Raw genomic sequence first — 15,877 nt, 5'->3', positions numbered from 1 at the left:
CAAAACTCTACATTTCTAAGATTGTAAGACTGGATGGGGTTCCAGTTTCGATCATCTCTGATAGGGATCCTTTCTTCACTTCTCGGTTCTGGAGGAAACTTTACGAAGCTTTAGGTTAGAGATTGGACTTCAGTACTGCATTCCATCCCCAGACCTACAATCAGTCTAAGAGGGTGATTTAGATACTGGAGGATATGCTTCAGAGTTGTGTGATTGATTTCTAGGGTAGTTGGGAGGATTTTCTGTCGTTATCTGAGTTCGCCTACTGTAGCGCTTAGGTTTGTGCAAGTGTACACAGTCGTTATCAAGTAATAAGTAAGTATCGAGTTGTCGTCTCCACAGGGATTGTATTTGTGCTAAGTCACTTAATTTGTAAAATTATATTAACAATTCGGTAAATAAAAACACAATATAGTTGAGAAGTGGTGATTAAAATATATTAAACTAAATGCAATGATCCCTAATGTAAATTATCCTAAGTATGCAAATTATATGTATGAAATAGATTTTAGTAAAATTAAACTCAATTTGCAACAATTATAACATAAATAAACTAGGACAATTAATTTAATTAAACTCAATTTATTATCAAGATGCTTAATAACATTCGGAAAAACATTCCATGGCAACTCGATCTTTCATGAGTTTGGAAACCACATTAGGTCTTTTGGAATCCTTTACTTAGTAAATACGCATTTTACTGATCCTTATTTACTAAGGGTTTCTTAGCATTCGTGTGAGGTAACAGGGACGTGTTCGATTTGAAACAATTTAATCACATAAATCTAAAAACTATGCAGATAACAGAGCTAGGTTAGAGTTGTTATGCAACCTACAATTTAATCGTGCTAGGATCTAAATTGAACATGCACATTTCAATTATGCGCCCATTATTCGTCGCCTGGTTAGGATTGCTCAGCTAATTCAGGTGCATTTCAATCACGTATGAATGAAATACAGACTTGATTTTAATTGAAAACATGATCGATTGAGGCACAAACATTATAAGCATGAATCGAATAAATATTATTTAATCAAAGTAATCATTCTAGCTTAAATAAAATTAAGCTAACATTATTGTAAACAAGAACAAAGAACACATATCAAACATCTTTATATTAAGTTAAAGAAAAGAAAGATTAAACCCAATTCAGAGTGACTGTCACCCAAGACTCTGACTAATGAGACTCCTCCGTTCCTTTGCGTTTCTCCTTTGCTGATAATTCTCCAAGCTGGCCGACCAAGGATTCTTTAAGAGGCTTAATTGCTAAAATCTCTATGAAGAGATGATGCTAGGCGTGGGAATAGAAAAGACTAAGAGAAAAAGAGAGAATGATGCTTGATGGATGCTTGAGGGATGATGAATGAAAGATTGAGAGGGTCTTATTTATAGGTGAGGAGAGTGAGATAGTTTGCTAAAAATAGGAGTTTCCATCTTTTGAAGCATCTTCCATGGGTGGTCGGCCATCAATTGAGCAAGTTGAGCTGATTTTTCCTTGATTTTTGGTCAATTTGAGTGCCACAACAACTCAGGACTAAGACTTAGTCAAGTGCAAATCTTCAGGTAAATCTCTAATTTCTTCAACTCTTCAAAGACCTTGTGTAATTAAACCAAAAAGTGGTTTATGGACAGCCATGTGCAGTCAAATTTTGGGTTGACTTGGTCTCCAATTTGGACAGTTTTGTAATCCAGAAAAGCTATCAGACCTGTTCAAAAAAAATCAACAAGTTAGGGGACCAAAGAATTAAATTTATCCAATTTAATTAATTAATTAAAACCCAAATTATTAATAAAATATTTTAAAATGAATTATTAAATATAATTTAATCATGCATGACCCACTTTATGTCTTAAAAATATAATATATTCAAATTAATATAAAATAAGCCATTTATTGCATGAAAACTATATAATAAAGCATAAAATCACATTTTAATAATTTCTATGTCCTAATTTTATATTTTCAAATATTTCATTAATTTATTAAAAAATTACTTAGTTTTAACAACAAATTTAAGTAAAAAGGTGATAAATTACATAGGAAAAATCCTATATATTTTTCCGTTTACACCTACAATAGCAGTTTCTAGTCTAGCATCGAAATGACACCTTACTAGGCTTTGTATGGTCATAAGTGTCGTACTCCTCTATGTTGGACTGAGTTGGGTGAGCAATGGATTTTGGGCCCTGAGTTGGTTTCCAAGACTGAAGATAAGGTTAGACTAATTCAAGATCATCTGAAGGTGGCTTTTGAAAGATAGAAGTCCTATGCGGATCGAAAAAGTAGTAATATTGAGTACGCTGTGGGTGACTTCATATTCCTTAAGGTATCTCCATCAAAGAAAGTTCTGAGGTTCGGTCGTAAGGGCAAGTTGAGTTCTAGGTTAATTGGGTCATATCGGATTCTGAAGCGTGTAGGATTGGTCACTTATCAGTTAGAGCTACCTTCAGAGTTGGACCGTATCCATGATGTGTTTCACGTCTCGATGTTGAGGTGGTACCAGATTGATTCTTATCATGTTGTCTCTGTTGAGGAGATCGAGGTTAGACCGAATTTGACCTTTGAGGAGGAAGTCCATACCGTTAGTGAAGGTTCTGTGGTGGAATCATGGCACTGAGGAAGCCACGTGAAAACCTGAGGACTTGATGCGTCAGGAGTATCCTCATCTGTTTGAATCAGGTAAATTTTGAGGCCAAAATTTCTTTTAGGGGGTAGAGTTGTAATGCCCTGAATTATTTATTTTTTTTTGTAAATCCTGACACAAATGTGTATCTACTTTAGTGGTTAAGTGTTCTGGGTGTGTGTATGAGGTCTTGGGTTTAAGTCCCACTTTTGGCAAATTCTATTATTTTTGGTCTTAGCCTTATCCTTGGTGCGTTGAGTTATATTTATCTTAAGTAATTTATATTAGAATGAGCCTATTGGTTCGAGTGGTAAGGAGTTAGTGTGTTGGAGATCCTGTGTTCGAATCCCTGCGTGAGAGTTAGTGTCTCGGTTGTCCGACAGAGTTTTAGTGGGGATAAAACTCTGAAATGGTAGGTTCAGGTTAGTAGGGAGTTAGGGAGATTTTAGGGATGTGATTAATAATGTTAGTTAAATTTCTTTTCTTTTCCAAATTTTTCCTTTTTACAAATTCACGTCCTTTTCCCCCCATTTTTCACATTGTGTTTTCTCTTTTTCTTTTCCTTTTCCTTGCGGTTGGTCAATGACAGAGTGGTAAGTTCTTCGATTTTGTTTAATCGTTCGGGTGTTGCTAATTGTCGGTTTTGCAGTCAGGTTTTTTGTAAGTAGTCGTACCCCTTTTTCGTTGCATGTTAGGGATTTTTTGTTGTGAGAGTTGGGTTGAAATTTTTATGAATGTGGAGTTTAAATGCTTGGGTTTGGTTGATTGTGTAGGAGAGGGGCTGGAAACGATCGATTCTTCGGCGAATTTGGTTTGAGAAGCATTGTTAGTTAGAGGTTCTGGTGGTCTCGAGATTGCAAGTGCTTCAAAAACAAACTAGTTGTGTACTCCTAACACGAAAAATTGAGTTTCAGTGAAAGTTGAAAATGGGGTCTGTCGACGCCACACAGGCATGTGGCCGGCAGTGTGCGAGACATGGCTGTGTGACTGATGAAGGTGTGGCCATGCACAAGACACGGCCGTGCGATGGTGTGAGTGTGGCCCTATAGGCCACACGAGCTTGGCCAAGTTGGGCGTGTGGGCTAGACAAGCGTCTGGGCCCACACGGACATACCACACGAGCATGTAAGTGTTGGGTCAGTCCGTGTGGGCCCACACAAGCATGTTGGTGTTGGGTCAGGTCGTGTTGGCCCACACGGGGATGTAGGTGTTGGGCAAGGCTGTGTGGGCCCACATGGGCATGTGAACCGATAATTCTAAAATTTTCCCTAGGGTTGCGCAGGTCGTTCCAATTGACAATGGGCCTACCGTAGGATTGGTAAGGGCCAACCAAACCCTAAATCATGTGATCTGATATTCTGATAGTCAATTCTTTGTAAGACACCGATATGTATGTCTGACTGTTCTGTTTAAGTATATATGTGATCTATGTACGAGCATGTTAAGCATGATATTTCTGTATATGTATTCTGTATTTATGATTGGGGTGAGAACTGTACATGTGGAGGAAGTGATATGTATTGCGACTCTTCGCCTATATTTTGGCAGCTTGACTACTTATTATCTGTCATATATCGCACAGACTTAGACGGATCGGTGCGACGGAGTCTCATGGTGACCATAAGTTCGGGAACATTCTTAAATAATGGTTTTTATAAAAATTAAGGATTATTTTTTAGAGTTTTGTAATTTTTGGACTCTCCGGACTGTTTGATTTTTATTTTGGTTTTGGATGCGTTTTGACTCTTTTATTGTGACATTTGACTAGAATCACCGTTTTATGAAAACAAATATTTTTCTGAAAATACAAAATGTGGTTTCCAACTACAACGATTTGTGAGCTTCCGCCATAAAATTATATTTTACTTTGACGGGCAATAAATGACAGATTTACTTAAAGAGAACGATAAGTTTTCTTGAAATTTGAATTTTTTTAGTAGCAATTAATACAAGAAATTTTAAACATGAAATTTGGTTTCAAAACTCTTCTTCGTAACATTTCCAGATTCAGCCATAACGCTTAGGCCGGTTTTGGGGTGTTACAGAAATCAATAGAGTTTTTGGGTGTTTTGAAGAGATATTATAGAGGTTTATGGCTTAAATAATAATAGAAATCAAATAATCACAGTTTGGGAGTCAAAATTGATTGGGGAGAACTAGGAAAATCAAAGGGACGACAAGCACAATGAAGAAGGAAAAACTAACGTGAAAACATGTTGGTTGGGGAAGAAATAGGTTTAATTTTAAGAATTGGCGAAACTGCAACATAAATGCTCACAGTTTTGACTCTATTACAAATCAGTCTTTTTTTCTAAAATTAAAAGTATTTAAAACTCATTTTCAGAAAATGACTTAATTTCCTAATAGCTATTGTCGAAAACATTATCAATTACTAATCTTACGAAATTTCAAGCACATATAAACTAAAATTCCTAAAATACCATCGAAACATCTAGACCTAATTTTGGGGTGTTACAATTCTCCCCCTCTAAAAAGAATTTTGCCCTCAAAATTACCTGAGCTAATTAGACAAGGATATTGACATTTCATTTCTTCCTCAGTTTCCTAAATAGCCTCTTCTATTTTGTGGTTTTGCCACAAAACCTTAACCAATAGAACTCTCTTGTTTCATAAAACCTCCTCTTCATGAGCTAAGATCTCTATCTGTTCCTCATCATAAGTGAGATCAGGTTGAACATTGATATCCTCTACTGGCCCAATATAAGATGGATATAAACAACACTTCCAAAGCATAGGCATATGGAATACATCATGAATTCGCTCAAGTTTCGGTGGCAACTTGAGTTGAAAAGCTACCGGTCCAATCCTTTCTACAACTTTATAAGGCCCAACATATCTTGGACTTAATTTACCCTTTCTTCCAAATCTTAAAACCTTTTTCCATGGAGAAACCTTTAAGAACACCTTATCACGAACTTGAAACTTGATGTCTCGATGTTTCAAATCTGTATAAGATTTTTTTTTCTATTTTTTGTTACTTTCAACCTCTCACATATCATCTTCACTTTCTTTTCGGTCTCTTGAACTAATTTCAGTCCAACGACCCTCTTTTCATCTAACTCCATCCAACACAAAGGATTCCTACACTTCCAACCATACAATGCCTCAAACAGTACCATACGAATACTCGCTTGGAAACAATTGCTATAAGCAAACTCTACTAAAGGCAAATATCGCTCCTAACTACCACTGAACTGGATCACAGAACTTCGCAACATATCTTCTAACAATTGAATAACCCTCTTAGATTGGCCATCAATTTGCGGGTGAGATGCCCAAAGCCTCTTCTAAACTCTTCCAAAACCTTGAAGTAAAATAAGGATCTTTATCAAAGATGATAGAAATCGGAACACCATGAAGACGTACAATCTCTGCAATGTACAACTCTACCAACTTCTACAAAGAATAATTGGTATACACTGCTAAGAAATGCACACTCTTCGAAAATCGATCTACTATAACCCATACCAAATCTTTCTTCGATGGCATCAAAGGCAAACCTGAAATAAAATCCATAGTAATCCTTTCCCACTTCCATTTAGGAATCACAATCGGTTGAAACAAATTAGAGGGGAATTGATGTTCAACTTTCACCTTTTGACAAACCAAACATCGAGCCATAAAATTCATAAAATCACGCTTCAACCCAGGCCACCAATAAACCTCATGGAGATCATGATACGTTTTACCACTACAGGGATGCGTAGCGTAAGGGCTACTATGCACCTGGGTAAGGATCGCTTGTCTTAAGTCCACATCTTGCTACACACACAATCTACCTTAGAAATCCAAGATACCTTTTACATCAACATAAAAGTCTCCCTTAACACTTTGCTCAACTTGACGAATCCTTTTAACGAATCTCCATTTAACGGTTGTTTTTCAGTAAACTGTTGAGACAAATTTGGCCTCACTTGAAGTTCAGCTAACAAACCACCATCACTAGCCAAACTTAAGTGCTCAAACATAGCTCTCAACTCCGTCAATGATTTCCTACTCAATGCATCAACAACAACATTTGCTTTACTAGTGTGATACTTAATCACATAGTCATAATCCTTCAACAGCTCAATCCAATGTCGTTGCCTTAAATTCAACTCTTTTTGGGGGAGGAGGTACTTAAGGCTCTCATGATCCGTATAAGTCACACACTTTTCCCCATACAAATAATGACGCAAAATCTTAAGTGAAAATTCCACATCAGCTAATTCCAAATCATGGGTTGGCTAGTTGTGTTCATGCGTCTTCAACTGTCTCGAAGAATAAGCCACAACTTTATCCTCTTTCATCAGAACACAACCAAGACCTGAATACGAAACATCACAATAAACCACAAAACTTTTTCTAGGTTCTAGTGGAATCAACACAGGTGCTCTAGTCAAAACTGCCTTAAGTTGTTCAAATTTTTCTGCCTTTACTCAATCCACTAAAAAACGACATCCTTTTGAATTAGTTTTGTGAAGAGTGTAGCAATAAAGGAAAACCCTTCAACGGATCTATGATAATAGCTAGCCAAACCCAAGAAACTTCAAAATTTCGTAACACTCTTAGGGGGTTTCCATTCCAAAATCACCTTAATCTTCCTAGGATCCACTCGAATCCCTTTTGTTGATACCACGGGTCCTAAAAGCACAACTTCCTTAAGCCATAATTCATACTTACTTAACTTTGCAAACAACTGCTTATCCCTTAAAATCTATAAAATAACTCTTAAATGCTCGTTGTGATCCTCTTCAGAATGAGAATACATCAAAATATCATCTATGAAGACCACCATATACTGATCCAAGTACGAGTGGAACTCTCGATTCATCAAATTAATGAACGCAGTTCGGGTATTAGTTAAACCAAACTGCATCACTCAAAACTCATAATGCCCATACCGAGTCCTAAAAGTAGTTTTCAACACATTAGACTCATTCACCTTCAACTAATAATACCGAGATCTTAAGTCAATCTTTGAGAACACTGTTCCACCTCAAAACTGATCAAACAAGTCATCAATCTGAGGCAAATGATACTTGTTCAATTGCCTATTATCTAAACACATCTGCATTGTATCATCATTCTTCTTCACAAATAAAACTGGTGCACCCCATGGAGATACACTTGGTCGAATGAACCCTCTATCCAAAAACTCTTGCAACTGAATCTTGAACTCCTTGAGCTCTTTGGTGCCATGCGATAGGGTGCAGTGGACACTGGTGTAGTACCAAGATAAAGCTCAATTCCAAACTCCACTTCTTGCTCTGGTAGTAAGCCTAACAACTCTTCAGGAAACACGTCAGGAAAATCTCTAAAGGTTCGAACATCCTGAACTTTCAGCTCCTTACTACCCGAATTCATCACATAAGCTAAGTAAGCTTTACAACCTTTCCCCATCATCTTTTCAACTTTCAAAGTTGAAACCACATTAGGCAAGAATCTTTGTCTTTCGCCCATTACAACAATTTCCAACCTATCACTATTCCCCAAGGTAATTCGCTTTGTCTCAAACTCTACCTTAACCTCATGTTCAGTTAACCAATCTATACCAAGAATAAAATCAAAACCATAAAATGGTAGTTCCATGAGAACCACAGAGAAAACATGCCTTTGTATCATAAGAGGGCATCTACGATAAAATTTATTCACAATGGAACTATCCTCAAAAGAACTAATTACAATCATACCCAAAATCAATCATCTCTACAAGAATCCCTAACTTACAAGATTATTCACTCAAAATAGATGAATGTATAAAAGCATAATCAACTAAGGAAAATAATGGAATAGATTGCGAAGTGAAAGTACCTGCAATAACACCAGTTAGATCTTGATCCTCAGGTTCCGTAACAGCATAAATCTGAGCTAGACCTCTAGACTCAACTTGCGAAGCAATAGTGTGAGCAACAATTTGTTGTCCAACCAGTCTCCCATTACCTTTACCACGACCTCGGCCCCTAGCATGCATAAAACAGGTGCCAAACTCTAAGTATGTGAAACCTCAACTTTATTCAAAAAATCCCTGAGAAAATGTTCTTTCGAACCATACTTATAACATGTCAACTTATGACACTCTCCAAGTTGCCTAAGTTCACAATGAGCATAAAGCGACCATCTAGTACCACCAGTTAAACCCTTAGTTTTAGCCACAATGTTACTCTACTGCCTAGAGTAACTCGGTCGAGACCCATGTCTCGCACCCCTACCAGAATTGTAATTATCCCACCCTCTCTTGGGCGGTCGTCTAGAAGCACCATCAGAAGCCCTTTTACCAGTATCAACCACCATAGAACGAGCTGGCTCAACCAAAGTCTACTCAATAGCTTTGGCTTTCTCCACAAGCTCATCAAAAAAATCTATATTTTAGGCCACCAATTAAACCCGAATCTCTCAATTGAGCCCAAACAAAACCTCTTACAATGATCCTTCTCAGTCAAAACCATCTCAGGAGCATACTGACTAAGGCGCACAAATTCTACCTCATAATCAGCTACAGACAACCCATTTTACACAAGATCTAGAAATTCTCGCTTACGAGTTTCCATATACTGCCGGCCCATGAATTTCCTGCTAAATACTTCAAGGAAGTAACCCTATGTCAGAAGATCAACAGTCGTGCCTATCTTGACAGTATTCCACCAACGATGAGCTTCACCATCAAGTAAGGACACTATACAACCCAATTTCTCCTAATCAGAATAGAACCTCTAATCAAGGATCCTTTCAACTCCTTCCAACTAGTAGTCAACTATGGTCGGATCGGTCCCTCTAACTCTACAAAACTCCTTACCACCTAATACCCGAAGATGTTCAAGCGGTAACCCACGACTCACAGGTGCAAAATTAGCAGATGTAGGAGCAGGGTTAGCAGTAACAATCTGTTGAAACGCTCCAATTATCACTTTCATTAGAGGCCCTACACTCTCATCAGGTATATTCACTCTACGCGATGACACATGAGGTGTAAAGGAAATACCATCTTCTTGATCACTAGCTCTCGCATTCACACGTCTAGGAGGCATATTGTACTAGTCTAACATACACAAAAAAATAAAAAAAGTGTGAGTGGCGGAGGCAATGATCCAAGTCTCGTTTTTGAAAGAAAATTTTAGGATCAAAGGTAATGTGTTCCCAATCCTACCCCACATGCATCACAACAAGAGATATCTCATGCAATTCAAACATTCAGAATAATTTAATTACTTGGATTTGTAAATTCATGGGTTGTGAAACCCCAATCAGCATATCAACAAGAATCACCTAGGTTCGAGAATTATAGAAGATAGGCTCTGATACCGCCAAATATAACACCTTATACTTTGGCCTAATCGCCGAGCCCGAATACTAGGACGCTACACCATTATCTCGCATCATGTTCATATCAAATTGTCACGTTATTACGCATGCATCCTTTTTTTTTCTTTTATTAACATTGCATTCACAAGAATTATGAGCCATACATTCACTTTTTATTGATAAAACATCTCAAGCATTCATTAAATAAACATAAAATAAGTACTAAACTTACATTATGACCACTTAACAAAAATTTCCAAAACTGTTACGTAGGTATCGATATTGAAAAGGAGGTATCGATAATTCTCTCAGGTGGTATTAATACCGCTTGGAAAATTGATACCAAACTAGCTTACTGTTTCTCGTATTAAAAACCCAATAATTGAAAAATATCGGTACTACAGAAAAGTATTGATAATTTTACCCCGAGTATCAATATTCGTGATAGATTATTGATACCAATGTACAAAATTGTACCCCGCACTTTCAAAAATCATAGAGGTAACATTTTTACAGCCCGAATATTGATACCTCTGTTCATGACCATAAAAACATATCATATATCAACATATAAATCATACTAAAATAGTTCTAAATGTCATGCATCAATTAACTCGTAAAATAAACACCAAAATGGTCCAAATAGCAGTCTCAAACATCATATTCTAAGTCCACAAATCATCAAGCTTAATAGGCATGTAATCAACTAAAAACCATAGAAAAACTGATATAGAATCTACCAAATTGCCTTTTATTCCCAAAAACACAAGTAATTAAGGGAACACCTACTGATAACAACTAAAGCTTTGGCTTGGATCACCCCTCAAGACCACACCGCTCACATCGACACGGTAATAGCCTATTTTTAGTAAAATTGAAACAGTGGTTTTGGGACCACAAATTTGACGCCAAAATATTTATTTTATGAATATTTTAAGGTATACATCATGTTAGTAGTGTCATATAAAAATTTCGCTAAGAAATTTTATTGTTTGCATGTTTAATTTGATAAAAAGGACTAAATTACATAAGATGTAAATTTTGAGTTCTATAAGAAAAAGGTGTCAAATTGATATGAAATTGGAATGTGAGTGGCCTTAAATGGTAATTAGAACATTAATATAATTAGTGTACAAATTTGGACATTAATTAAGTAATTTTAAAGGTATATGTGTAAGGTTATTAAGGTAAATTAATAAAATAACTTAAAATAAAATAGGTGAAAGAAAGATATCATCCTTCTTTCTTCTTCACCAACTAAAAATAGGGTTTAAGGAAACCATTAAAGATATTTCAACATTCGACCATCTCTCTCTTGTGCATGTAAGTGCATTTTTGTCCCGTTTTTAATGATTTCTATGTTTTTGGAGACGTAGCTTAACTAGCTAGTCTGGGGACTAATTTGTAAAATTATCGAAAGTCTAGGATTTTACCATGAATGTATATTAGTTTTTTTATGTTTGATGGATGAAAATGAATGTTTGATGTTAGTTGAGCAACTTTTGTCAATGAATTTTTGATGAATTTGTCATTTAGGGATTGAATTAAAAAATAAAAAAATGTTCATGGTAAAAATGTGAAATAATTGAAATGTAGGGATTGCTAAGGGCTTAGGTGATATTCGTTTATAGTGGGCTGGTACTAAATTGCATGAATTTCTATTTTTATAAGCTAGGGACTAAATTGAAATGAATTCAAAATTATAGCGGAAAAAGTGTAATTTTTCTAAGACATTATTTTTTTTATTAAATTGAATAGAATGAAATCTAAAATTAAATTTGATTATATAGATAAAGAAAAGCAACGTACGAATTTAGATCGAGGAAAAGAAAAAAGTATTTGATTAATCGATTGTATTTCTCTGGTAGTGTTTGAGGCATGTTTGTATATTTAATTAGCATTGAATTATGTTTGACTTAAATGCTTTTATGTAATATTTTTGGTATTACGAATGTACGAAAATATCTAGCAAAGTTTCGATGACTTTCAGATCCCGGTTGAACATTAGGAATATATAGGATACAAATGACATGTCATTAGGGGTTACCATGTTACGGGTGCTGGTCTTATACGTCCTACCAGTGGTTGAGTTTCTGGCATGTGTTGCGGTTACTTGACAGCTTGTGTGAGCAGCACCGTGTAGCTACGTCCTGACTGACAACTTGTGTGAGTAGACCCACTTATGGCTCAAGAGAGAGCATTTATTTGAGATATGAGAAAGTGGTGGTTTTGACCACGTGTTAACATATAGTGTGCAAGATTCTCGACTATCCGATATTATTCTAGTGGTTTAACGGGTATGAAAAAGGGAAGGTTCAAAAAATGCTTCGATAAGTGATGCTATGCAAGTATGAAAAGATATGAGTTGATGACGTTTTAAATATGCTTAGCCGTAAGCATGAAAGTATGAATGCCTATAACTAGTATGCATAAAAACTATGATGTTTTGAGATGACTTGCTAAGCTATGTGGTTATCTAACTTGAAAGGTTTTTGTTGCTTAGGCTACTGTCAAATCTTGTTGGATTGTCTCAAAATTTTTTTATGCTTAAATAATGAAATGGTAAGCTTTGTTTATGAATTACGAACTTACTAAGCATTACATGCTTACTCCGTGTTATGTCTTTTGTATTTCTAGATAATCGGAAGCTCGTTCAGGTTGGAAGTTTGTCAGAGATCCATCACACTATCCATCAACTAAATCGGTAGATTTTGATGATTTTGAGTCATGGTTATAATGGCATGTATAGGTGTCTTGTTTGATGAATTTACCTATTATGTGTGACTTGTATATATAACCTTTTGGTTGTTGATCTAGTTAGTATGAAGTTATGAATATTTGGTATTTTGTGTGGTTGTTATCTTGATGTGGTAGTAGTTAAAATGATGGAAATGAAATGAGGTTTATTATGGTCTTTTATGAATTGTAGGTTGGTATGGATTGAGGTAGTATATTTCGTGGTTAATAGTTAGATTTGGTATCTTGAATGTGGTTGGCTTTAGGCCAATATGGTAAGGTGCATGATAGATGTGAAAATGGCCAAAATGTTATTTGTTGTGCATATATTTGGTAATTGAATATTTTAATTAGTAGTTTAAATGATGAATGAAGGGGTTAGGTGTTTAGACAAGTCTGATTGTTGAGATTGAGGTGCCATTTTGGCATATTGGTTGAATGGTTAATTCCTATAAAGTTTGAGCTTGAATATGCATATGCAAGTGTGTTTAAAATGCATGATTTTAGGTAAAATTGGCTTGTGCAAGTGGCATGAGTTTGGGGTGAGAAAAATAGCTTGGAAATGACCTATTTTTCATCCACACGGGCAGAGACACGGATGTGTGTTTCAGCCATGTACGAAACACGACCAGGAAACGTGGCCATGTGTCCCCTATAGCTTTCAAAGGGTTGCAAGTTAGGCTATTACACGGCCTAGCACACAGCCTAGCACATGAGCGTGTGGGATTATTTCGAATGCTACACGGCCTGGCACACAGGTGTGTGGCTTGGCCGTGTGACCCAAGTCAGTGAGTTACACGGGTATAGACATAGGTTGAGACACGGCTGTGTGTCTCTATTTCAAATGCCCACATAGCCTAAGACACGGAAGTGTCTCTTGGCCGTGTGAGTTACACGGCCTAGCCACACGACCATGTGAACCCTACAGTTTGAAAGTTTTTAACTTTTTTTAAAAAATTTGATATGTTTCCGATTTAGTCCTGATTCGTTTCTAATGTCTTTTTAGGGACTTGAAGGCTCGTAATAGGGACCAAATGTATGATTTTGGGTTGATTGTTGCTATGGTTTATGTTGTGATTTGTTTATATTAATAAAATGTTCTTTATGTGATGTTATGCTCTGGTAATACTCCGTAGCCTTAATCAGGCGACGGATATGGGCTAGGGGTGTTATAGGCACTACTTATCTGCAATGGTTAAAAAGGAGTGGGTGAGCTTAACAAGCTCAATGAATGCTCAGAACAACCAATATGCAAATAAGTCACCATGCATAGACTAAGCAAACATGTAACATATTCATAACACATTTAAGTCTATTATCATATTTTGCACATTTAATCATCTTCCATTTATACCATTATGCATTTATCACCTTAACAACATGATTATTCAAGTATATATCATTTCACATATAAACCATAATTAATCAAATTTAATCATATTATAATATAGTTTGGCTCTTGAGGTTATGAAGCATAATGTGGACTCTATCACCACACATTGGATACACGGATCTCTAACACACCAATAATTACTCATAGAGTCGTAAATGTCCCATAAGTGAAGTGTATAGCTAACATTCTCCAACACACCAAACACACATATCTCAGTGAATGGAGCTTAGCTCATATTCCCTAATATCTACGAAAATTGTCCCTGGGCCTCAACTCCCCATAAACCACATCACAAATGTGAGTACTCACAATCCTATAGCATGCTAACTATATCCAACGATCTCATAATAACACAAGGCCAAAATATCCACATTATTATCACATATTTACTTACCAATTTTCTACACATATTCACTATATATTCACATCATTAGCACATTATAAACACTATCACATGGCATGAACAACACACGCTCATATTCACTTTCATATCAATCATCACAAAATTATAGTATATGTCATAGCTTCTCATGTATGTTCTTAATTTCACAATTTCACAATTTCACAATTTCACAAGCATCCATATATCAAATTTAATCATAGGTGTGGGAGCACTTACTCTTGGAATTTAGAGTAGGGGTTTAGGCTACCTCTAAATTCCAAAATACACAATGAATCATTTATGAGCAGCGATTCCAAAACACTCACCAGAAATATGCTTTCGCCGAAAAGCCAAAAGCTCAAACAAGCTTTTCTCTACCTTTGTCTCTACTCGTTGAGGGTCTTATTGACTCTGAAACTTCAGGGATTTTGAACATTGTTGTTTGAATCAAAATGGACCTACCAGTCAAATCCAGAATCGACCAAATGTAACACCCCAAAATTGGGCCTAGAAGGTTTAAGGGTATTTTAGGAATTTTAGCTTATATGTGCTCGAAATTTCGTAAGATTGGTAATTGATAATGTTTTCGATAATGGATATTAGGAAATTAAGTCAATTTTTGAAAACGAGTTTTAAATACCTTTAATTTTAGAAAAATGTCTGATTTGTAGTAGAGTCAAAACTCTGAGCATTTATGTTGTAGTTTCGCCAATTCTTAAAATTGAACCTGTTTCTTCCCCCACCAACATGTTTTTACATAAGTTTTTCCCTTTCATTGTGCTTGTTGTCCCTTTGATTTCCCTCGCTCTCCCCACTTAATTTTGACTACCAAACTATGATTCTTTGATTTCTACTATTATCTAAGCCTTAAACCTCCATAAAATCTCTTCAAAATACACAAAAACTCCATTGATTTCACCATTGTCAAGTTATTGGGCTTTCTCAGTTTTGCATCTAAAGTTCAATTTTCGTCCATCAAAGGTAATGTTTTGAGTTCTTATGAGTTTTTCATGATATCTAGTCCTTAAAACTGAATTATTAGTCATTAGAACGCATGTTTTAAATAAAAGCCCAAAAACTTGGTTGTTAATGGTGAATTTCGAGATTGTAGATTAAAATGTGGTTTTAAAGTATTTTTCAACTTTATTTAACATGATTAGAAGGTTTATAAAGCTACATTGAAGTTTTGTTAAGAATTTCTCAAGTTTTAATGAATTTTTGTCATAATGGCCAAAACTTGTTGAAAAATGTCGATACCTTAAAACATGTAGTTTTGTGTAGTTTAAAGGTTGGGAATTAGTCATAGATGAATATGTAAATGAACGGAATTCATTTCGTGGGAAAATATTAAGTTTAGGCTGAGATATTCGAATTTAAAGTTTTTTATGTCGAAGGTTTCGGTTAATAGTGAACATATATTAGGCTATTGTTTTTGGTTG

The sequence above is a fragment of the Gossypium raimondii genome, chromosome 3 (genome assembly GCF_025698545.1).
Source record: "Gossypium raimondii isolate GPD5lz chromosome 3, ASM2569854v1, whole genome shotgun sequence".
Lineage (NCBI taxonomy): Eukaryota > Viridiplantae > Streptophyta > Magnoliopsida > Malvales > Malvaceae > Gossypium > Gossypium raimondii.
This window is presented reverse-complemented; position numbering follows the sequence as displayed.